We start from the raw sequence: 26,313 nt of genomic DNA on the forward strand, positions 1-26,313 counted from the left end.
CATGAGCAAATACTGGCTGAGATTTTGATTGTGTCAGGGGTTGCACACTAAGATGTCCAGCACGTTGAATATGAAAGATTTGGAAATGCTTAAAAACTTTCAAGAATATCAAAAATACCTAGACATCCATGACAAATTTGGAAGATGGAACAGCAGTTTGCAACATGTTTACATGTCGTCTGGCTTATTGTTGCTCATGTCACACCGGTGTGTTCATGAGCCCATACTGGCTCACATTTTGATTCGATATCAGGGGTTGCAGACTAACATGTCCAGCATGTTGAATATAAAGTTTGCGGAAGTTGAATGTTTATGTAGTCATCTTTTATTTCCCTTATTGTAATGTACGTCCACAGCACTGACTAATTGTGTTAAAATTGGGTTGTTGGTATCGGATAGTCATAATGATGTTCAAGCAGCAAGCTCTGAGCAACCTGTCGTCCTGTCCTGTCAACAAGGTTGTCTTGTCTTTTGCTGCTTGACCATCATATAATCACAACACTGATTTGTAGATATAACTTACATATTTACAATACTTTTCTCACATCAGCAATGTGCAGGGAAAAATTAAATAGAGCTGTGAAGCCTGCGAATTGGAGTTGTTATATTTGTGACCCATTAATAGGTGTTGATTCTGGCACAGGAAGGAGTGCCACTCTCATCAGTTAGTGTTAGCTACTGAAGGGGTACAAGACAACATTATTGAGCATAGTTTGGCGATATACTGCTCCGGTAGGGATAATACCTTAGAGAGGCTATATGCAAAACAAACTGTAGCCTGCTGGATATCAAGCACTTCCTTCCGAGGTACGCGGGACTGCCGTTTCGTGCGGTGGCGACAATTTCTGTACACATCACTTTTGGCTATTATCAACAAAGTAATACCTACATTTCAATACTGCGCGTATCCAGTTCTTTGGACACCGTTGCCGCTAACAGTTGACTGCGTGACGGCCGACATCTTTTAGTTTGAGCTGCGTCCGGCGCCGTCCCATACATATCGCGCTCGTAGAACGTCTCTTACCTCATATGCATCGTGAACGAAACGTGCGGAGTACACGCACGCGTGTGACAATCAGACCTTTTGTTGAAGATGCTTCGAGTGTGTGACTCCCAACAGGTGCTTTTCTATATCCACTTTCGTCACATTGTCGTCGACAAAAGAGTTGTTATACACCCGGGTTACGTTTCCACCACTTCCACACGGAATATTCTTTTCGCAGGTAAGACGAACTAGAAGTGCTCAAAATACCGAACGATACGAGACAAGTTAGTAGATAAGCGTCAACTGCCTTTATTAGGTGGAGTCATCCACGCCGCTGGAAATGAAGATGCGAGACGTATTGACATTGTTGTTCGGCCACATTTTACGATACGCGTCTTTGATTTGACCAGACCACATGCAGCAAATTTATTGCCGTCGCCGTGATCCTCGAGCACCTTTTGGAAGTCGTCTGCTCTCTCCGCTGCAAGAAGGCGCGAGAGCAGACGATTTGTTCATCCAATAAGCGGTCTGCCATCGTAGCGGATATCGCTGTTGCCAACAGAAATCGCAATGTGCTGGCGCTGTTCTTATCAACTTAATTCGTTTATTTAATAACCGTGACGATTCTGGACGAGCGAATTCACAGTATTACGTTTTCAGATATGAGGAATCGAATGGTACGCTTTGTGGATGGGCCAGGGTGTACGAGACCGTCCCTTTAAAGGTCAGATATGCCGATTTTGAAGTGCCGCAGAACTGAGCGATACTCGCGCTGTGTGTTCATTACCTAACACTGAATATGTGTGCGAAATATCTTGCTCCAACTGTTCGTAGTTTTTTAGAAAACAGTTTTTTTAGTTCCCACGCCCGGCCGTCAGACCGTCGGCAAACCCTGCGCACGGGCGCACCGACGTCACTGCTCTCGGTTTATCTGTCTTTGGCTTGGCATGCACTCTTGGCTTGGCCGCTTGGCTTCTTTCGTTTCGTCCTCTGTGCATCGTACATAAGCGAACAGCTGTTATGTTATTGCTAAGCCGGAAACAAAGCATGTGAATATTTTTTTTTTTTTTTGGCACGGCGTGGTTTGGAAAGTGCACTTCCTTGTTCTGACCTTGCCTTGTATGGGCTGGAGCGATATGCCACGGCGAAGTTGTGGAAGATGCGACGGTGCTACGTGCTACGCTGTTAGAACAATTCATCGGAGCATTCAAGTGTTACCTTTTATAAGCTGCTAAAAGACCAAGCAGTGCGAAGCTCTTGGCTGACAGTGGTGCCTGCTAATTTCCACTGCAAGGATTTCGTCAACGAATGTTATCATAGGTTACGCGCGACTCCAGAGGCAATTTGGAATATCGGCACGAAATCGTCGGATGAAAATCTGAGGTGCCCGACGCACAACATTTTGAACGTGCCACGGAGGATCAAGGCAAAAAACGAGAGCAAAAAAGGTAAGTCGAGGTTCAGATACAAAAAATAGCAAGCCTAATGAATCGATTGTGCAGCTGTCCTACTGCGCTTACTCTGATATAACCACGATTAACAACACAGTATTGATAATCTAACTTCTGAATTGTCACAGGTGCACACTGAAGGCGGAAATGAAGCATGATCTGGCTTGCATCTGGTGCATGAAGAAATTGCTGGCACGTTAGTTGCAGTCTACCTCCACCAACAGGTACGACAGTGTGATGTTATAATTTGAGTATTCACCTATGTTCAACTTTTCATGTGCACTCGCATGCAGACATCTTGACACCACTTTTAAATCTGCCCTCAAAGTTACAACCTGTGCTTTCAGGGTGGAAAACAAAGGTCGCCATTCCGATTAGCTGCTATCTCCCAGTTCAAGCACTTTTGCTGTCTGGACACTGGTTCCTGTGGATGGGCTGTTACAAGCTTCACTGTCTGATATAGAAGGTACGTTACATTAGTTCAGTTAATTTGTCTTTTGCACATTTTCGTTACTGTTAGTTGGATTACTGTTGGACATACAATCCTTTGACACACAGAAGCTGATGTCGCCTCTGATAACGTTTTAGAATTTTCAGTGTCATCAACGTCCATTGAGGAAGGTGCCTTTACTATCTGTGAACCTTTAATTGAAGAATAACCCAGAATTCATGTTAACATTGTCTACTCTTATTAATTCACCGTCTGTGTTCTGAGAGCTTAGAAAAATCGAAACTATTTATTTTTCACAACTTCACACTGGATGTGGTACTGGCTTGACATGTAAGCTAAAATACCTGGATTCTACAATAATTGTGTTGAACTTGGTGCATTACCATGGGCAATGCCACATTCACTACATTTTTAGTGGGTCTGGTGCACAAATACTGTGTGCATACTGCATACATACATACTGTTTGATAGGCAAAAATACCTGAGGAGTGCTGTGTAGTCTTTTTACCTAAAGTCCATACTCTTACTGCAAAGTCACAGTACGTAGAACAGCAATGTGCAGGTATGCTGCGATAGAGATTCACAACAGAAAGAAGACTGTTGAGAGCATCTAAATTTTAATGAGACGAGACGTTCGTGCACAAGGCTGCTCTTGTTAATGTCTAACATGAAGTTACAAAATCCCGGAATATATAAAACATGTTGTAATGTAGAGAGCGAGGGTTGCTACAGACATAAAAATAATTATACAATCATATATAATAAAATAAAAAGGGGGTACAACTCCCCCCTCAACTCAACTCGACAACTCAATAACTCTACTTATTCTCTACCTTACAACATGTCATATATTCTGGAATTTTGTAACTTGATGTTAGACCTCAAGAAGTACAGCCTTCTGTGCGAAAGTCTTCCTTCTGTTGTGCACAATCATTATACAGTAAATACGACTATCCATTTCTTGTCATTAAATGCTTTTTCTTTCTTTCTTTCTGCAGTGATGAGCATCCATAAGGACACATGGCAGAAAGGGAGTCTCTTTGAGATGACAAACCCTCATCACCTCATGAGGATACAATGGTTGACGAATGGTTCTCAAGTACATCGAAACTTCAACAAATAATTCATGAAAAAGCCAGTCAGTGCTAGCACCAGGAATTGAACGTGGACCGTCCTGCTACCAGTCAGAGATGTTACATTTCAGGCGCTCATTGACTTTTGGTGCATTACTTGTTGACTTTGTCCCAAGGTGGAGCTCGCCACAGCCCATTTGTCTATCTGTTAATGTTGTGGCGTGTGTTGCGTTTTTCTCTTTGTGTGTTCCAGACTCAGAACGGTTAATTTGGATCAGGTCAGGTACGTTTCATTTAGACATGGCAAACATAAAGTGGTGTTTCTCAACACAACTTAGCAGTGGCCTTCATGCATTACTGCCACGGCCATTAAGCGTGAATGGAAGGCTGCACATTATGCATGATGTAAAACCCCAAGACTAGGAACACGAAGAGACAAACACAAACACGTCCCTTTGTGTTCCCTAGTCACGGGGTTTTACATATGCGTCATCTTCACCAGCTCACTTGCTTCCTAGCCATTTTTTCTGCACATTATGTTCACTCTACTTCTATCGTGTGCTATGTAATCTTGTTCAAGTTCTGTCAAACGACGTGTAATGCTATAAAAAAATTCAGTACACTGTTTATGTGGGTTGAATGGTAGCGCATAAATGCAGAAAGGGAACTGTCATGTTATGGAAAGTGTTTACGTATTGTACATTTAACTACTAATTTTATTGGTTAGCTTTCGCCGGCATATGATGTCAAGCCATGTTATATTAATTTGGAACATGTTCTTCTTAGTAGCCAGAGCAGCTGACACACATTGAGAACATAGCCCGTGTGTGTTTGTCTTTTCCACCGCAGCCCTTGGGTTTCCTCCCTGATGGCTACACATGTCAGGGATAGGTTTCAGAACCGGTAGTTCCCGCCAAGTGTGAATTACTTTTCAGGGGATCATCACGCTGGCAGATGAAACATATCGTTTAAATTATTTGCAGGACAGGAATTGCGTAGCTTCACACAAATACTACTACTACGACGTAAGAGTGGTTTCAAATCTTGTTTTTTTGTATTCCTGACGTTATCGCACAAGATGTAGTATCCACTATGATCCTTTATATGAGGGGTATGTACAGTGCAATCAACAGATGCTATTTACAAATCTGTGTTTTCTACTGTGTTGAAATGGGGTAGTTTGTATCTGAGAGATATAGTGAAACACAGGCAGCCAAGGACAGACTTTTGATGCCCTCGAGAAACATGGCAACACATTGCAGGGATTCTGGATGCTGCATAAATTTCCAGAACACACAGCTCAAGGCAGCAGTTAAATAACAAGTGGTTAGAGAAATACAAGACAGTTGCACGTGTAAGCAGTCTGCTGTTGGATTTGCTTCTGTCTGAGATACGTTATCTCAAAGGGAACGCACGGACACACTCAGAATGATACTAGGGCTGCCTGTGAAATAGAATGAGGAGAGGGGAAGATATATAACCCTTTTTCTTGTCTGTTATTCTATTGGTTAAATTGTCATTTTCTTAGCAGCATACGTGTGTATATTCCAGAGTCTGCTAATAAATATATCAGTTTAGAGCTAGCAGTCGCATTGTAGATGTCTCATCCTGTCCTTGGTCGCTTGTGATTCACTATGGCCATGCTTGCTATTGCAAAAACAGAAAACAAAAAAAGACAACAGAAAAACACGGAAAGAGCGACCTAAAAAGCTGCCTTTTCTAGTGCTCACATGGAGGCAATGCAATGAGGTAACATGTTCCATTCATGAACTGTGCATAGTAGTACATATCACAACGGCAACCGATTATTCAGATTTTTCTTGAAGTACTTTTTTTTGTTGCTTTGTTTGCACAGTCTATTATTGGAGCTTTATGTGATTTCCCTCTTCAGATACTTTAAGATTGCTGATGCTGTGCAGTTTGTTAATTTTGAAACTGTACTGTGCTGAGGTACAAAAACAGAATTGTCATATCTGCATTTGAGCACATAGGAATAATTTGTAAGTACTTTCCTTGTTGACATTAATATTTGCACCAGGTCACAACATTGTTGATTGATGGAAAATGTAAATAAATATATTTATTTGCTTGCCAAACAATGCACAAATGTCTTCTTTTCTAGTGAGATATTCCCTGTTGACCAGAAATAAATGTGGAAAAGTTAAAGGGGCACAATGATGGTAGAGTCTAGCATTGCTTTTTGCCACTTCACATATATTCACTGTTGTTCGTGTGCACATGAAGGAATAGGAAGGTAGAGCATGCACATAAAAAATTTCGTATGCAGCCACACATATGGTTCAGAAGATTAATTAGATGATGTGCAAGCATATATAATTGTGCTTCATGTGCAATGGGTATGCTAATGGATTGCTTCCATGAAGCCTTTTCATTTATTTTTTATAAATTCTTTTTATAAATGTTATTTTTATTTTATATAAATTTCATATTGTATACTTATATTTTTATAAATTAAAAACTCAAATTACACGGCTCCTGTAAGTGTGTCCTTTTTAAATGGTTTGGTAACGTGTCTGAAACTGTAAAGGTAAGAGGCCATCGAGAATGCTGCAGACAAGGTTGCAACTTACATATTGCTTATCATGTCCTACATACAAAGTGATTTGTACAATAATTCCTGAGCACGGAATTAATTCCGAGGATGGCCAGTGATGTCACCCGGGACGACAAGTCACATAATTGCCTCTAACACTTTTACACCCCATGTGCTGAGTTGTGAATTGAAAGAGCACTCTACAGAAGGATAAGGTGCACCTGATTTCTAGTATATATGTTATGCTCTAACTCTTCAGACACCACATTTCTAAAAACACAATTTCTAAGTGGCAATATGTGCTCTGGTACTTCTTTTGCGTCTGCATAGTGTGCAACCACATGGCTACTGGAGCTTTCGTGTGCATGTTTTTGTGCGACGGTGTTCATTACAAACAATATCCAGATGTTAGACATAAAAAGCAGTAGTTTGTAGCGTGCCACACAACGCAGCGTGGGGGTGCGATTCAAAGATTGCTTCTGGAAAATGCACAGAATCCCACAAAAAGTTTAAAATGTGATTTGTATTTCGTTTTACGTCTCTCGTCGTTACATACCATCGTCGACGCTGTTGCACATTGATAAATCGTACGTAAAACTTGTCCCATAGTAGTATGCGGTTTCTCAAATACACAGCACAATTTTTTCCTGCAGGAATAAAACGCTGTCGGCATTTTCTTGCTAACACGGCTGTCGAAACGTCAGTCTCTACAATGGGCAAGTGCTGTAAAGGCGCTAACGCAGACGAGACTTGATACAAATTGTACATGCTCACAAAACACAAACGACGAATTCCAATCACAACATCGCACAGAGGTTGGTTCGCGAATGAGTTCGCAGCTGCTGCACTGTTTACTTATCGCGGAACGGTGGAACCCGGCTGTCCGCCATCTTCAAGCACAGATACGTGAAGCCGCGAGAAGCCGTAGCTGAAATCCACTGGCAAGTACGAAGGCGCGTACACGTCACAATGCCCGTTCGGGTGCATCTACGTCATAAAAATGGCTGCGCCCATGTGTGTTTCGGAATGAATTATCTATTTTTTTGACATGGTTCTGTACCGAACTGAGAGAATAAGGTGCATTTTGGGGAGAGCTGGATGTGGGCTTTCAGAATATTACAACCGTTTCGACTATTTGGGATATCGGCATAGCTGACCTTTAACGTGGCGCAGAAGTCAAGTAGGCGTCAGCAAGCCTCGAGAGCACTCCACAAGACCGTACAGTGCTTCTTCAAGGACGATCTGGCTATACATACGAAGCACTGCCCTGACAGCCTGAAACATAGCAGCGTCTCCGAAGTCTGGGCCACCGAAAGACAGCCGGCAACGACGGATCCAAATTTGAAGGGTTATCTCCGTAATTAATAAAGCCAATTGTTTACGCTGAGTGCGCGGAACGAGCAACGGTTCTAGGGACCGTACGACGGCCTAGGCGACAGCAAAAGAGGAACGTGACAGCACCTGAGAGAGTGCTTTGCGACCCCGCACTGCAGTGCAGTGCGGCTCTGGCGTGAAACACGGCGAGTGTCTCAGGCGTGCTTAAAGCGCGTTAGAGCATTAGGAGACGGCCAGAAGCGGAGGTAGAAGGAGAACAACATTCTCGGTATGCGCAGCAGCAGCGTCTGTCGGGATAAACCGTCACTCAAAGTTTTCATGCTGCTTTGCGCCGCGGGCTTGGTGACGCGTGCATATTTGTAAAATCCTCTATTAACCGTGCCGTCTCCTTCCACGGTAAAATGTCAACAGCGTCAGTCTCGCGTATCGCAAGATCGTTTCGGACTATCGTACGTTGCAAAATGGTTTATTATTATCCTTCCGTTGCATCCTCTGTGAACAACACCTCACCCAGACTCATCAACATCTCCAGACGCTCTTGCACAAATGCCTGTGTGTCCAGGCAGGGGAGTACCTGTGGCGGCCTAACTGCTGCAATAACCCTGGTGGATACCGTGATATAGGGAGCATCCCAATGAACACTATTGAGGGATGCTCGGATGTTTTCTGTGGTGGGTAGTTCTCTTGCACTACCCAATCCCAGAGCAAGAGCACACCCCTCCCTCTCCTCTGCCACCATCATCTCTCCCCTCCCTCTTCGTGGTGTCCACAATAATCGAGGGGTATCAGTGCTCGTCAAATATACAGGAAATCATTTCCCTTCAATGAACAAGGGATCATTCGGCTGCCTGAAGCAGCGGGCCAAATATGGCAGTTTATTGATATGTTGCTTTTTTTTTGGGGGGGGGGGGAGACACTTTGTGGCGCTATTCACGAGATCCCCTCACCGAAAACGTGTTCCACAAGGGTCGTTCAAAGTTGACCGAGACTTTTGCTCGAGAAAAATCGGTGCGTAAATGAACTGAATAAAACTTCCGGAGGACGAAGCGCAACCCATTTCGGGTCAGCGGAACGTGCCGCAGCGGCAGTTGTCATGGCGTCGAGCAGTGTGTCTGTAGCCGTGGAACAGCGATGCACAATCAAGGTTCTTGTGAAGGAGGACGTCAAACCAGGCGAGATTTGCAAATGTTACAGGCTCAGTATGAGGAACAAACGATATCAAGGGGAAGAGTGGACGAATGATGCGGACAATTTGACGAAAGACGGGATATGATGACGAATGAACCACACGGACACGTTCGTCCAACTGCAGTCACTCCAGTGAACATCGTAGGCGTTGATCAAGCCATTCGTGAGAACAGACGAGTTCAGGACATTGCAGTCCAGCATCATATTAGTGTCGCCAGTGTGGAGACACTTGCGAGTTTCCGGGAACCAGCGCGGTGATACAGTCGACCGGTCGGTCGCTTCGTGGTAGAGTGGCAACGGATCGGTCGGAACCAGCCGAGAAGGCGCTTTCTGGAACCGGAGAAAGAAACTCGTACGATACATGCCTTTTATGAATCCCATGTATCCAATTCATTATATTTATTGTACCCAATACACGTTTCTATATCGCCACACCCTACAAAAGTATGAGAAATATGCTTTTGAGCCTTTGTTAGGTAGGTACTCAGCGAGACCCGTCGTGTCTTCAACTCAGTCCTCTGCTAGTGCGTGACCCCGTGCAGCGTACGAGCTCTGGCCACCGAAGCAGCAGTGCAGGGCGATCGGCCTCAATGAGATATGAAGTTTTTGCACATACAGGGTGTTTGACCTAATGGGTAAAAAAAATATAGTAAAAATCAACTTGCCTGAAAATTATGGGGTCAACCGTATTTATCTTCCGTTGACTTTTGCCATGACATCGGAGCACTTAAGAAATTGAATTTTCTGACTTGAACTCCAAAATTTGCCAAGGCAACGTGGCAGTTTTTTTTTTTTTTTTTTTTTTTTGCCAGAACCACAATGCGCGTACTTGAATTACCCCTATTAGAATGGTATCAGCTGGAAAAAAATTGAAATAGCTGAGAATATACGTGTACGACAATTTTGCGATTTATTTAGTGCCAAATATTTACAGTCAAACCTCGATTTATGAATTCCTCCCCTTAACAATTCATGGTGGGACCCAACACTTCAAGATTTCAGGGTACAAAAAGGGAACCGCCCACCAGAGACAACACAGGACGCACTTACTTGTGTCCTGATACTTTTCGCATGTGAAACCAGCAATGTGTAACACCAACGCAAAGTGTCCATCGCATAACTCCACAGGTAGGACACTAGGAGTGGTGTTCGCTCACGCACAGCTCTGATTTATCGGACCTTTTTCAGTCACCTCGATCACGAATTTCGCAATTTTAGTTGCGGGATAGAACATCCCTCAAAAAGAAAAGGTGAAGCGCTTGTGCAGACCACTCTGCAGAACGGACGGAGTTGCCGTCGCGTCGGACATGTTTGTTTTCGTTGGGATGAGTCAGAAAACGAACGATCGGTAGCGAACCGATCGTGACCCTGAAACGGTCAGGGAGGTACCCTCCCAAGCAGTACACAATATTGGACCCATATTGGCTGGTCATTTGCGATACGGGTCCATGGGACCCGTTTTGCCAGGATTTCTCCCATATGGGCTCAAACATGGCAATATGAGCCCCATATTGCCAAGTTTGAGTCAATATGGGGAAACTCCTTGCAATATGGGCCCCATATTGCCCACGTACACCCCATACTGACTGAAAATGCAGAAAATGGTACGTACCCGTGTTGTACAAATGCCCAAGCAGCACGGCAAGATTGGACGTTGAAGCGTGTGAAATGCCCAATTCAATACGTCGTTACACCCAACAACTTCCCGCAGATGATACACGTTGTTCGAAACAGTCAAATTACGTGGCAATCCCACTGTAACATTCACTGCGACTCAACAACTCAACCAGGGGCGCGAAGCTGTAGTAGAAATCTATTGTAGCTGAAAACTCACGTGACCTCCGGAGCTGGACCAATGACTGAGGACTAGCCACCCTATTTTTTTTTTCTTTTTTGATTATGTCGCGAATGACGTAAATGACGTGTCATCCGTTTCTCTCTCACTGCTTTCCTCCTCTCTGCCCTGCTCTTCTTTTGTTCTTCCTTTTTTTTCTTCCATGCACTGTTTTTTTGTTGTTCGCGTTTGTCGGAATGCAATGGGAGTTACAGGAATACGACGGAGCCTTGGTTGTTTTTGTCACATGAAGTATTTTATTGTGCGACATACGGTTATGCAAGCAAGACGTACACAAGATGACATTAATATTGCTCCAGAATTTGCTTGAAGAAGCCTGATAATGTCGGACTGCCTCTGGCAAGGACTGCTACCGGGAACTGGAGCTCAGTGGCTGCAAGATGAAAAAAATTGGTATCAGATATACAGTTATGCATGTGAAAGTTGCAATGTAAATAGAAAGAATAAAGGTGCTATTGAACGCGAAAAATAAGAACGGTGGCAGGGTTGCGAGAAGCTCGCAGACATGCGGTGTGATGAGCGACCTTAGTACAAAAATACCTTTTATTGCGCTACTTCACAATGATATATTCAGACCGATTAGCATGACAATCTTGGCTTTGACGATACGTACAGAACAGCTACTAAGTCAACGCGTCGGACGAAACTTGTCGAGCGAAATCACTAAGAATCAGACTTACAGTAGCGTCATACCTTTATACAGTAGGACGTGTACGGGTATTTAATCATAACTTTTAGGTGATATTGTTTCACGAAAAGCAATATAGTCTACCATCGTATCTGCAAAGCTACGCTGTCTGTCTCGGTCACCGCGTACTCCGGTAACTGTTAAGCAACTTATTCACAATACACGAAGTGAATGCGGTGTTGTAAGGCAACAAGCAACGACAAATGGCTTACCTCTCGGCAGTCGTTGACCAGGTATCGGGTACGAGGCGTTCGGACGCTCGAATAGTTCTACACCAAGAAGCAGAGCACAAATGTTGCGCAGGCATCTTCCCTGGCAGCTGTGGCTGTTCGAGGACACTCACATGATACAGCTTGCGTTTTTAAACAGGAAAAATCAGAACTCATAGTCCAACACAACCGCTACACAACGCGAGCCGTCCGAAACGGACGGCGGTGACTCGTGACTCTGTGGACGCCGGTTTACAACCGGCACAGCCGCCGCGTTGTCGCCTGTTCGAGCGCTCGCGAACAAATTTGAAAACGGCCAATCATCGCTCAGAAAACGAATTCATCCTCATGGGAACCAATCAGCAATCACTAGCCACCGGATGTCTCCATGACGTTCAATTTATGACGTTTTCTGACGTCCGATGACGTGAAACGCATGAAGCGCCTCACTTTATTCCGCAAAGGAACTGCCGAGTTTCGGGCCCTTGACTCAACTTTCCACTTCCTGCAAACAGCCGCCATCTTGCTTCACGATGCCAATGCCAATCGGCCGAACCGACTGAGAGCGTGGTCGTTTGAGCGAAATCACGCGTCCTACAACTAATGCGCATGTGCGACACTCGAATCGGACGTTTCATTCGGGCTAAAATGTCGCTGGTCCCTCTAATGACAATGGAATTGCAGTAGGTCAAGTAAAAAACACAATGTTTGATAGGAAGGGATGTCCCTTCTGTAACGCTAGGTGCTTTCAAGTTACTACACGCAGTGTGAGTTGCTGAGGCGTATGTCCGTCACCGTCACGAAAGTATTTTGCTCCTTTGTACTCTAGGAGTGGGATAGGCCGCAAGTCAGTTCATTTTTGTGAACTAATTCATTTAGTTCAGTTCACTCCACTGAACTGTCTAGTGATGGGCAAGTCAGTTCATTTTTGTGAAATAATTCATTTAGTTCAGTTCACTCCACTGAACTGTCTAAAAGAATAGTTCATTCGTTCACCTGTTCGCAATTAAACACAATCAAGTAATATAGTCCCAAACTTTAAAGTGGCTCGACCAAGAGAGATACAACAAAATGATCTTGCAATTCAGTTTTCCAAAGGTTCGAGAACATCAACATAGCAAACGTAATCTTTTAGGTCGCTTTTTTATTTTGCTTTAATTTTCTACGTATATTTTTAACGAGAAAAGTAATGCACAGATCAATATGCAAGGTGCCGTCGTCGTTCAATGTTACAATCGTGTATTTCTGATCACTTACGTCTGCTTGCTGCGAACTTGAGAACACAGAAGTGTGATAGAGTAACCGCAGTTTCAACTCATTGCATTCAAATGCATGAGAGAGCTTGAAGAAAAGTACAACGTAGCGTTGTGGAGGAAAAATTAGGAAGCTTGCAGTGTATTGCCGCAAAAATAGCGTGCCCGCTCCAGGGTATGCCAGTCACACAAGCAGTCAGCCAGAAGTCAGAACATAACGGCGCCACTAGCAGTCCACAATTGCGAGAAGGAGCTCAGAGCGATCTCAGCGCAATCAGTTCTAAATGATTTACTCTTGTTCAGCGTTCGCCGTTCATATAGTTCACTTGCCCACAGTACTTCAATCCATACGGCGTTCAAAGCCGCTCTGCTGGCTCTCCCTCCCCCGTGGACGAGTAACAGTTCTGACAGGCGCTGCGAGTACTTCCAAACGACCCGCGGCATCGTTTAGTTCATCCAGTTCTCTTCCTTCACACCTTCACACAGTCCACTCGAAGCTCTCCCTCCCCGCGCTTTTTCTTAAGCGCATGCGCTGTGGACTAGCACCTTCTCTGACGGCCAACGGCAGACCGCTGCGAGTGCTTCAAAACGTCCCGCGGCATCGTTTAGTTCTTTAGTTCATCCAGTTCTCTTCCTTCACACCCTCACTAAGTCCACTTGAGGCTCTGCCTCGCCGCACCGCCCGCGCTCTTCCTTAAGCGCATGCGCTGTGGACGAGCAGCAGTTCTGTCAGGCAACGGCAGGCTCTGCGAGTCCTTCAAAACGACTCGCGACGTCGTTTAGTTCTTTAGTTCATCCAGTTCTCTTCCTTCACACAGTCCACTTCAGCGCAGCGTCACAGCCACTCAAGGCCACAGCGCATGCGCCGTGGTCTCCCGCCCTTCTTCTTGCGCGCATGTGCTTTGTTAGCTTTTCAAAACGTTCGTTAGATGGCGCAGATGTCACACTTAAAAGCGTATCAAAGCGTAAGCGTCGTGGGTGTCGAGGCCCAATGAACTGAATTGAGGAACTAATGTTCTGGTTGTTGTTGAACTAGTTCGTTCAGTTCACCCGAATGACTAGTTCAGTTTGAAGGGTTCGTCCACGAACGACACATCACTAGAACTGTCTAAAAGAATAGTTCATTCGTTCACCTGTTCGCAATTAAACACAATCAAGTAATATAGTCCCAAACTTTAAAGTGGCTCGACCAAGAGAGATACAACAAAATGATCTTGCAATTCAGTTTTCCAAAGGTTCGAGAACATCAACATAGCAAACGTAATCTTTTAGGTCGCTTTTTTATTTTGCTTTAATTTTCTACGTATATTTTTAACGAGAAAAGTAATGCACAGATCAATATGCAAGGTGCCGTCGTCGTTCAATGTTACAATCGTGTATTTCTGATCACTTACGTCTGCTTGCTGCGAACTTGAGAACACAGAAGTGTGATAGAGTAACCGCAGTTTCAACTCATTTCATTCAAATGCATGAGAGAGCTTGAAGAAAAATACAACGTAGCGTTGTGGAGGAAAAATTGGGAAGCTTGCAGTGTATTGCCGCGAAAATAGCGTGCCCGCTCCAGGGTGTGCCAGTCACACAAGCAGTCAGCCAGAAGTCAGAACATAACGGCGCCACTAGCAGTCCACAATTGCGAGAAGGAGCTCAGAGCGATCTCAGCGCAATCAGTTCTAAATGATTTACTCTTGTTCAGCGTTCGCCGTTCATATAGTTCACTTGCCCAGAGTACTTCAATCCATACGGCGTTCAAAGCCGCTCTGTTGGCTCTCCCTCCCCCGTGGACGAGTAACAGTTCTGACAGGCGCTGCGAGTACTTCCAAACGACCCGCGGCATCGTTTAGTTCATCCAGTTCTCTTCCTTCACACCTTCACACAGTCCACTCGAAGCTCTCCCTCCCCGCGCTTTTTCTTAAGCGCATGCGCTGTGGACTAGCACCTTCTCTGACGGCCAACGGCAGACCCTGGCGAGTGCTTGAAAACGTCCCGCGGCATCGTTTAGTTGTTTAGTTCATCCAGTTATCTTCCTTCACACCTTCACTAAGTCCACTTGAGGCTCTGCCAGCTCTGCCTCGCCGCACCGCCCGCGCTCTTCCTTAAGCGCATGCGCTGTGGACGAGCAGCAGTTCTGACAGGCAACACCGCAACACCAGGCTCTGCGAGTCCTTCAAAACGACTCGCGACGTCGTTTAGTGTTCAGTTCTTTAGTTCATCCAGTTCTCTTCCTTCACACAGTCCACTTCAGCGCAGCAAGGCCAAGCCCACAGCGTATGCGCCGTGGTCTCCCGCCCTTCTTCATGCGCGCATGTGCTTTGTTAGCTTTTCAAAACGTTCGTTAGATGGCGCAGATGTCACACTTGGAAGCGTATCAAAGCGTATGCGTTGTGCATGGCGTTGTGGGTGTCGAGGCCCAATGAACCGCAATGAACTGAATTGAGGAACTAATGTTTTGGTTGTTGTTGAACTAGTTCGTTCAGTTCACCCGAATGACTAGTTCAGTTTGAAGGGTTCGTCCACGAACGACACATCACTAATTTGAGAAGATGGGGTAACTTCGCCAATAATCCTGGCGGTTACCGTGGTACAGGGAGCTTCCCAATGAAGACTTCTGAGTTGGCAATACAAGACTTCTGAGGGGTGCTCACTTGTTTTGTGTGGTGGGTAGTCCCTCTGGACTACCCAAATCCCAGAGCAAGAGGGTTAGCACGCCTCTCCTGTGCCACCATCATCTCTCCCCTCCCTCTTTCACCCTCCCCCTTCTCCCTCTCCTGGGTGCACCGAGACGCCACTTCAGAGCAGGCTGACCGTACCACCGCACCTTCCCCCTACATCCCCCCCCCTCATTTGAGAAAGTTCCAGGGAGCAGCGCGCGCCCTGGCAGGGCGTGCCGGGAAAAGCTGTGCAAAACGACAGCGATTTGCTATCGTCTCCGATCGTCGTCGTCGTCGTCGTCCTACTGGTGTATGCACCGTCGCTGTCGTTGTGCACAGCATTTACCACCCATGCGCGCTGCTCCCTGGAACTTTTGCAAATGGCCCAATGGCCAATGAAGGCTTCTGAAGGATGTTCGGCATTGGCAGTTCCGTGGGACTGCATGGGTCCTTCAGCAAGGCGGGCGTAGCACGTAATCTTCGTTTTTAGGGCAATGCAGTGTTGTTTTTTGTAACGCTAATCAACGAGGATCAATAAGAAGATCTGCAGAAATGAAAAAAAGCAAAAAGAGCGTAGTAATATCAGTGGTGCATATTATGCCGGATAATGCTTTATTATTAGACGGGCTCCCCGTTGCCGTTATCACGGAAATATTTGCGCAATATAAGCAAAATGGGCTTGCCAACATGGGCAGACCATATTGGTCCAACATGGAGCCTGGTTGCACTCCCGATATTGGTCCCATATTGGCAGCCCATACTGGACCAATATTGGTAATCTTGGCAGCCCATATGGGTCGAATATGGGACCAATATTGGCGTGCTGCTTGGCTCTCCCGGTGGGTAATCATCACTAGATAATGTGCATGCGTGCAGCGCCCGTCTCTCCCAATCGATTGTACCGCTGTCCGCTGAACCAGTTCGCGGAAACTTCCACAGATTACAGGAAAATTCCACATAAGAACGCTACCGTCTTTCAACTCTCAATAACTTCCTCAAAATTATGTCTCTCCCTCTTCCATTTTTGACGAATGAAGGCATCATACGCATCGTAGCGATTTATCTCTCTGGTTCTCGAAAGCGCATTCAGAAAGCCTGGTCTGGCTCCGACCGATCCCTTCCCGCTCTACCACGAAGTGACCGACCGATCGACTGTATGCCGCGCGCCGGTTCCCAAAAACTCCCTAATCATTCACGAGCGCTTACTGTTCGCGAAGCCTGTGCAAGATGGTTTGCTCGATGTGGTGTTGCCACTATGGCGCATGTGTAAAGGACGCGTGCCATCGTCATCAGTAAAGTATTCTGGAACTGGCTGTGGTCAGAGTCAAGACACGACATTTTGGCGACGTCGGACGGACCGACGTGGCGATCGAAAAAGGGTGTGCATTCAGCTATTCAGATTATAGTTGTCATGAATTTCGGCGCTCCTGCTGCGGTTGTCGCCGTTTGTTGACCGACCTGGCCACCCACCCATACCATGGACTGAATGGAGACGAAATCTTCGAAAATTACATACTTGCCATCGATGCCGTATCCTATACCCCAGAACGACCTGAAAGCTGTACTACTTCACGCTTTGGGAACAGAAGGTCAACGGATATTCTATGCCCTGCCAGCTGCTGACGTACCTAGCACACAGACGATCGAAGGAGCATCGTTCACAGGCGTAATCAATGTTTATGTGTAAGCTTTAGCTACGCTTGAAAGGAGGTATGCCGAAAGTTTCAACGTGATAGTGGAACGTCGTAAGTTCCGACAACGGGCACAGCTCCCCGATGAAACCGTCGAGGTCTACGTTACAGCTCTTGGAGGACTCGCCATTAGTTGTTATTACGGGCCAATGCTTGACGAAACTCTGCGTGACCAATTTGTCAAAGCCACTTTGCCGCAGGTACGGGAACGTTTACTACTAGAGGGCTCAGCACTTACTCTGGACAGAGCGGTTCTGCTAGCGGGTCATGTAGAACAGAGTTGGAGAGCAGCTCAATAGCAGCTTCATGAGGAAACCGCCACAGTTGGACGACTCTCCTACAATAGAAGAACGAGCGCAAACAAGCCCCGGGACAAGCCGAAAGCAAAGAAATCAGCTGTCTGCTATCGCTGTGGCTCAACGCGTCATTTGGCTAACTCGCCAAACTGTATAGTACAGGATAAGGAATGCTTGAAATGCATGAAAGTAGGTCACTTCGGAGCCATATGCAAGGGTTCAAGCAAACGGCAACATGGTACTGCTCGTGAAGTAGTAACAGATACCTCAGAGGACGAAGTCCATTCTCCGAATACTGCAAGTGCTATGCTTCTCGAGGTGCATACGACCAAGGAAAAGGCCATCTAGATTTCAGTGGAAGCTGCAGGCAAGAACGTCAAGTTCTTAATCGATACAGGGTCGTCTGTTTCCATACTGTCCTGGGAAGTCTACTAGTCTACCTTCCCCAGAGATTTTTCACTCCGACCAGCTTCGATTCAACTGCATGATTATTCAAGAAAGCAGATAAGAGTTCGAGGGCGCGTTGTCATCCCTGTCAGGTACAAGACGCAGAGCGCTTCACTTCTATTTTACGTAGTGCAGCAAGGTACTACACTGTTAGGACTTCATGCAGTCGCAGCACATTTGCACATTGACGGAGCACGAATGCGATGCCTATAGAGAAAACGATTACGACGTCTGATTGCGAGCGCATTGCAAAGTGCGAATTTCCGCAACTGTTTGCTCCAGGACTTGGCGTTGTTAAAGGTTAGGCACACAAAGTGAAACTGAGACCAGAAATGGAGCTCACTATAGCTAAACTTCGAACACTACCGTTAAAAATAAGGGGCGATGTCTCAAAGGAACTGAAGAAACCCCTGGACATGGATATAATAGAACCCATTGATGCGTCCCCATGGGTATCGCCCATCGTCGTCGCTAAGAAAAAGGACGGTAGTATTCGACTTTGTGTGGACCTACGAGCACCGAACAGAGCTGTCATACCGGATTGCTATCCCCTACCCCACATAGAGGAACTTGTTAACAGACTCGCCGGTGCGATAGACTTCTCCAAACTAGATCTAACTGCGGCATACCACCAGCTACCGCTAGCAGAAGAAAGCCGTGATCACACTGATCACGTGATCACGCACGATGGATTGTTCCGTTACAAACGGGTATGTGTTGGCCTGGCGTCAGCACCCTCTGCCTTCCAGAAGCTCCTCGCTAATGTGCTCAAAGTCTGCAGTGGAGCACTACACTACCATGATGACATCATCGTTCATTGGAAAATTGAAGAGCAGCATGCCAGGAATTTACGCCAAGTTTTGAGACGTCTTTCGGACGCAGGTCTACAGCTAAACGAGAAATGCATGTTCGATGTCAGGGAACTCACCTTTGTGGGTCATACGGTCGCGGAAGGAAAAGTCATGCCACTAGAAGCAAACGTAAAGGCCTTTCTGGAAGCTCCAGCACCCACTGACCTTCGCACATTGAGGTCATTCCTGGAAATGACTGGGCATTATGCGAAATTTCTCAAGAATTATGCAGACGAAGTGGAACCGCTACGTCACATGCTCCGAGGCGAAAAACTTTCAGTGGTGCACAAACGCTCAGACATGCTTTGAGAGGCTCAAAAGACTCATGTCCACATGCTCAGCGTTGAGCATGTTCGACCCGACTCCATCGGTTACTGTAACGACCGATGCGTCTGGCTACGGCCTCGGCGCAGTACTGCGCCAATGAGACGATATCTGTTTTCGAACCGCATCTTTCGCATCCAGAACTCTTTCAGCCCAAGAAAGAAAGTACTCCGCTGGAGAACGGGAGGCTCTGGCTGTGCAATAGAGCACTGGCACGCGTAGCTCTGGGGTCGCCCCTTTAATCTGGAAACAGATCATCAGGCGTTGCGAACTCTGTTGGGCAGCCAAGGAGCCGGGCATCCACCACTTCTAGCCGGGCAGTAGCACCGGCTAGAATTTCTCGGTGGTTAACGCGACTACATAGTTATAATTTCACCGCCGTGTACGAGAAAGGGACAGAAAATCAGATTGCAGATGCATTGTCACGACTACCCATTCCCAGTACTGAGGAGGGAACATCTGAAGACGACACCGTCTGCCTAATTACAGAACGCATCTCGAAAGACGAATTACAGAGAGCCACTGCTGCTGACCCGGTATTGCAGGATGTAATGCGTTACATAAGAGCACAGTGGCCAACGAAAGGGATCCTCTCAGACAAAGTAGCACCGTTTTTCAACCTACGAGTAGTAGAGTAGTAGTAGAGAGTAGAAGTAGCTGCGTTTTGGAGCTTGGTGACGCCCGAGTTTGGGGTCTGCTGCTCCATTTCTTTTAGTTGAGGAGTATGTTCCTCTTCTTCGCTTGTATGTCGGCTGGGGGGAGGGGGTTAGCTGGATTAGGTAGCTTGTTGATTAATACATTTATAGATCGCAGGAGGATCGTCCTTTGCACTTTGGATCTATCTGCTGATTGTCAACATGCGGAGTTTCTTCTTCAGTGGACCTGTCCTAATATTTCTGCACGATTTGCGTTTCTTTGAGGAAGTCACACAGCACACTGAGTGCAATTTTTCGGTCTGAGCTTGTATTCCAATTGCCCATTATCTTGGCAAAGGTGAGAGGCGTGTGACTAAGCTTTCTTAGTTCCTTGTCTAATTGTTCACGTTCTTTGGAGAACTTCTTGCACTGAGTGATGACATGGTGGGTGGTATCGGGAAGCATACACGTTGAGCAGTCAGGAGAGTCTGCTTTGCCCTGCTTGAAGAGGACTGAGTTGGTTGGCAGGACTCCGAGACGTACGCGGTGAATCAATGTGGTGTATTCCCGTTTTATGTTGACAGGTATGGAATACTTGAGCTCTGGATCAATGTGTTTGATGTAATCTTCTGATCGCAGTGTTTTCAGCCAGAGTTTCTTCGCGTATACTTTAGTTTTGCTGTTGAGCAGGTTTACTGCATCTCCTTTAGTGAACGGGATAGGTGATCGTTTCTGATGAGACAGGGTCTCTTTTGCCAACTTGTCAGCTAGTTCATTTCCGTCAATACCACAGTGAGCTGGTACCCATTGTAGTTCGACATGGTGTCCTCTTTCGATTACATCTGAGTGATCAGTGTGAATCTTGTAGTGGAGCAAATTTGTCATGTCCGGTAGACATAGTCCCTGTAGAGCAGCTTTGGAGTCACTACAAATAATCCAGGAGCCGAGTTCGCATGTCTTGATATTGGTGAGAGCTTTCAATATTCCATGCAGTTCTGCTGCTGTGGATGATGTCGTATGTGACAGCTTGTAGCTTTTTGAAATGTCTTCTCCATAAACTGCGCTGATTGAGCCGAGTGCCGTAGTAGAACCATCCGTAAAAAAATTTTCTTTGCTGACGGGTGGGCTTCTTCCAGATAGCTCAGTGCAAGTTGCTTTAGCGCCACGGGTGGGAGGTCACCTTTCCTTTTAATACCTGGGATTTCAGTCCTGATGGCCATGGTCGGCAGAAGCCACGATGCCTTTTCACGAGTAAGGGTACGTTTTCTGCATTTTGGAAGAAACTTGTGTATAACTCCAAGGTGCCGATGCAATGCATATTTTTTGCGATCTTGTATTTTTTTAACCAAGCGGTGCTGAGTGTGTCTGGTGATGATTCGGATCAGATGGCGTCGGGTTTCTCTTTTCCGATGTGCTTCGAGTGGAGGTTCCTTTGCCTCGACAAGTACTAACTGTGACCGCACTGTTTTCGGAACTCCGAGGACTATTCTTGCACTGCGAGCGTAGACAGCTTCTAGGGTGTGTTCCTGCTTCGCGGAGAGGTTCTGTATGACGGGGAGGCTGTAGTGTATACTTTGCCTGATCAAAGAATTATGCAAAGCTGCCAATGTTTGCGTGTTTCCCCAACGGTAGCCTCCGTACTTCATTAAGTTCGTGTAAGCGTTGCATTAGTTGTTCAGGCGCTTAACCTCGTTTGTCAAGGACATCATTCTGTTAATGTGAACACCGAGGAATCTGTGTGTAGTGACTCGCTTGATGGGTTCTCCTTGCATTTGTTCGAGCTCCTACGTGAGGCCTAGTTTCAGTTTGAACAGCAGTTTTCAGTCAGGTCGTTCGCAATGACCTGTGGGCTTTTAGCCGAAGCATGCAGGACACCTCGGAAGGATTAGCCGTACCGACACTCATGGAATCATCGCTGCGAGCTGCTAATAGCGGTAGGTCATCTGCTGCGTGCAAGCGCTTCAGAACAGATGAGAGCCAGTCTCCATCTGAAACGAATTCAACCTACGAGCGGAACTGTCACAAGTCGACGAACTTTTGCTACCTGGATAAAGGATTGTTGTCCCTTCCGTGGTGATCCCGAAGGTAATTGCCCTGGCACACGAGGCGCATTCCGGCATGGTGCGTACCAAGCAACGTCTTCGTCAGCTGTACTGGTGGCCTGCAATCGACAGCAGCGTCGAGGCTGCCATTCAACAATGTGCCATGTGTCAAACGGCTGACAAGTGGGCAAAATAATTCTCCCCACTTACTCCGGTACCGCTGCCAAACGCCCCGTGTGAAAAGCTTGGAATGGACATAATGGGTCCTTATGAGGAAGCATCACACGTCTGTCGTTACATGATAGACTGCTGCAGTCAGTGTCCTGAAGTTTGCTTTTCAAGTGCGGTCACCAGCACGACCGTCATAAAGTTTCTTTGACAGGTTTTCAGCCGGGAAGGCTACCCTTCCCAAATCATTACGGATAACGGACCTCTGTTCGTGTCACAAGAATTCCAAAGTTTCCTTCAAGGATGTGGAATTCAGCACACTTGTTCCTCTGTGTACCACCCGCAAGGCAACGGGATGGTCGAACGGTTCAACCAAGTGCTGAAGAACTTCATACAAATATCACGCTTGGAGCAGCATCCAATCAAGGAAGCTGTTTTAGAGTACTGTGTTCTGTTCAGTTCAGTACTGTGTACTGTTCTAGAGTACCGAGCCACACCTCATGGATCGACTGGGCTAGCACCAGCTTACTTGCTTCATCGAAGGAACATTCGGACGAAACTCGACATGGTTGGTTTCCCAACAACAAGGTTTTTCGAAGATCAGCTCACGAGATGGAAGAGCTACGTCGGAAGGTTGAGGATAATGATGATGATGATGATTCGGGTTTCCCTAGCGCACGAGCGACGAGGTTGAGGATAAACAGAAGGGCACGAAAACATACGTTGACAGCAAAAGAGGGGCGCAGCCAAGGGATTTCAAACCAGGAGATTTCGTACGTGCGAAATTACCTCGTCATCAACGAAAAGGTCGACTTAGGTTTCCTGAGCCCAAGAAGATCGTCGAGAAGAGAGGACCAAACTCCTTCCTGTTGGACAATAACAAAATTTGGAACGCAAGCAGGTTTTCCAAAGTACATAATGACGTGGCACCAAAGTTACTACAACCAAGGAGGCGCGAAACGGAATCGACGCCTGTCGCCTTGTACTGGGAGCCGGAGAGCTCCACCAGAGAAGACCTCGTCGTCCATGCCGAGGCACAGGTACGCCAGCCAAATCATCCTGAGCTACCAAGTCAAAACAACGAAGACTGCGCACCTTAACTTCGTCGAAGTACCAGAAGACGCGCACTTCCGAATCGTTTAAAGGACTATAGTTGTTGACTCATTAAGATTTTACTGTTTTTCTTAGTGTGCGCAATTTTTTCCCCGTGGGGGAGATGTGGTGTCGCCCATGTGTAAAGGACGACTGCCATCGTCATCAATAAAGTGTTCTGGGACTGGCTGTGGTCCGAGCAAGACTCGACTCCTCACTTGTGACCAGAAGGGAGCGCGCACGGCAGTCTCTGAGTAGCTGCTGAACAGGTTTCAATCCGAGGGAGACGAAATTTTGCAATCAATAATCAAATATGATAAAACCTGGATGCATCATTTCACCCCAGAGACAAAAAGAAGCAGCATGAAATGGTCACATAAGGCTTCCCCGCCGAAAAAGAATAAAAAAGCAAGATGCTTCCGTTTCTGGGAAGTCCATCGGAACAGACTTCTGGGTCTTGCGGGGTGTCATCCATGTGGACTTCTTAGAGCAAGCTTCTTGGGGAGGTGTGTTAGCTTAGCTCAATTGGTAGCGCCCTGGACCGGCAATCCAGAAGATGTGGGTTCGAGTCCCACAGCTTTTTCAGTGAGTCCTACACCTACACCGAGTCCTACACCTTTTCAGTGGCTTCCTTCTTCATTGTTCTTAGAGCAAGTGGTCACGGTTAATGTCCTGTACTACTACACGTTGATAAAGGGTACTGTGCGAACCACAGTTCGCAAGAAAATACCTGGGATGTTGTCTGGAAGGGCCATTCTTTTTTGTGATGCCCGGTCTCACACGGCGAATTTCACGGTAGCAACCCTGGCCGAACACGATGGGATGTTTTGCCCCATGCGCCTTATACCCGGGGTTTAACCCCAAGCGATTACCATTTGTTTAGGCCCCTTAAAGAGCACCTTGGAGGAAAGACGTTCCATACAGATAAGGCCCTCCAGAAAGATGTCCTGCGCTGGCTACCACAACAGCCTGCTTCTTTCTACGTCAAGCTTTGAAAAACTTACGCAGTTTGGTGTTTCCCAAATTTTCAATTGTATAGAAAAGTATCGGTCAACCTTGAACGACCGTTGTACGTTGAAAGTCAGACCTTTTTACACTCACACAGCTACTCATTAATGTTCGCAAAACTGCGACCCTCATTAGTGCAGTAATTCGAGGCGTCTTGCGATGAAAACGAGACACAGAAACAAGTATGCATTTTGCGAATTAGCAGCCCACTCGAAATGAGTACGACAGAGGGAAATCAGTGGAATGTACGCCACGAAACCCTTGCACATCACTCGCACCGTGTAATGGCGGTTCTGCACTTCGGCAAGTGCACGCCGACTCTACTCGATTATTTCGTGCCTTCTGTTTGGAAGGAATGGCGGTGAGCATCAAGGAAATTCACTAATTGAGGTAAGCACTCTTCTTCAGCAGATGCGCCGAGTGGATTTAATATGCAAAGGAGATTCTTAGCGGGTACAACGGCAATCTGAGTCCCTTGGAAGACCGCCAAGATTAGATTTCCGCATCAGCCAACGAGCACGCGGCGCCAGGCGAACACAAGATGCCTGCTTGGAAGAGTGAGGCTGTAGAGATATCTAGACGGTCTAAAAGGATTCGGCTTACAGCGTTTGAAGTTCTTAACGTTCCGCCATGCTTTGTAATGACGTAATTTGCTATGCCGCATTCGTTTCATGATGAGGATGAACTGAGAAGTTACGCGCGATATGGAGTGGGACGTTCTCGGGAAAGGGCGTGAAATAAACGAGAATGTATTCATTTTTTGAGGGTGGTGGTATATAACAGTTTGCAGCTACCTCTTGCGGTGTTTCTGCGGGGCGCTTCCATGGAAACGGGAATAGCAATTTTATTATTACTATTATTATTGTTATTATTTTGTTATTGTTATAGGAATGGTGAGTAAACGAGGTGTTACAGTTAATGGGATTCGCAGCGTGTCAGCAGGGAAAACGCAGTAGGACAAAAAGAAAGAAACGAGGATGGAGGAATGTTTTCGACAGTCCTCACAATACTATGACGTGTTAATTTTTTTCAAATAGTTTTGCCTTATGGGGTGCCTTTTGCCTTAAAGTGACGGGATGACGCCGAAATAAATAATGTAAAAATAAAACGTTCAAAAATAAATCTCTTAAAGATCAAAGTTTCAAGATAAACTCTTCAATATAAATCATGAGAAAATCCACACTGTCCAAATACACTCCGAAAACTAAACTTCGAAGAATAAACGCTTCGAAATAAATCTTTTACGAGGGGTGTTCAAGTCAAACCGGGACTTTCTGTCTCATGAGTGTACAAATGGCTCGCGCTACTTCTTTTTCGTCATTTTCACACGCGACAGCCCTCCGCGTTCACCACTTTGTGGTCCAAAGTTTGTGCAAAACAGAAGACACGTGCTGGACAAGATGGCCGACAACGAGGTGAGCGCGCATATGGAACAGCGAATTGTCATGAAGTTTCTCGTGAATGAAGGCGTAACTTCATCTGAAATTCACAGAAGACTTCAGGCTCAGTATGGCCACGATACACTTAGCCGCAGCAAAGCGTTTGAGTGGTGCAAACGGTTCCGAGACGGCCGTACATCAGTGCAGGACGATCCCGACCGGGGCGGCTCAGAGTCCAGTGTCAGAGTTCCTGAGAACATCCAACTTGTGGAGCGCCTGATCCTCAAGGACCGACGGATAACATGTCTCGAACTGGCTCGAAAGACGGACCTTTCTGTGGGAACGTTGAACACTATCATTCATGAACACCTCCAGTTTCGGAAACTTAGTGCCCGTTGGGTCCAAAGGCAGCTCTCCGTGTTTGACCGGCAGAGAAGACTGGAAATCTCCCAAGAGCTAAGGTACCGTTTCGACACTGAAGGACAGCCGTTCCTTGATAGGATCATCATGTGCGATGAAACGTGGGTGCACCATTTCACTCCTGAGTCTAAACGCGCATCAAAACAGTGGAAGCATCCGGGCTCGCCAGCTCCCAAGAAGTTCCGAAGCACCCCGTCTGCGGGTAAGGTCATGGCCACGGTTTTCTGGGACAAGGCTGGCGTTGTTCATGTTGATTTTCTGCCCACTGGT

At 46.3% G+C, this 26,313-nt stretch overlaps 2 long non-coding RNA genes across 6 annotated transcripts in view; one reads left to right on the forward strand and one right to left on the reverse strand.

The window, feature by feature from the left end:
• Positions 1-1,450, reverse strand: part of LOC135378112 (uncharacterized) — a 46,207-nt gene extending 44,757 nt beyond the window's left edge. For all 5 annotated transcript variants that reach the window (XR_010418277.1, XR_010418278.1, XR_010418274.1 and 2 more), the window contains exon 1: positions 1,082-1,450. This is a non-coding gene — a long non-coding RNA (uncharacterized LOC135378112). The remainder of the gene's footprint in view (positions 1-1,081) is intronic.
• A 269-nt stretch (positions 1,451-1,719) lies between these two features.
• On the forward strand, positions 1,720-6,027 carry LOC135378113 (uncharacterized). Its single transcript, XR_010418279.1, has 4 exons — positions 1,720-2,433; positions 2,565-2,660; positions 2,784-2,902; positions 3,886-6,027. It is a non-coding gene; the product is annotated as an uncharacterized LOC135378113 (long non-coding RNA).
• The last annotated feature ends 20,286 nt before the right edge of the window (positions 6,028-26,313 follow it).

Source organism: Ornithodoros turicata, chromosome 1 (genome assembly GCF_037126465.1).
Source record: "Ornithodoros turicata isolate Travis chromosome 1, ASM3712646v1, whole genome shotgun sequence".
Lineage (NCBI taxonomy): Eukaryota > Metazoa > Arthropoda > Arachnida > Ixodida > Argasidae > Ornithodoros > Ornithodoros turicata.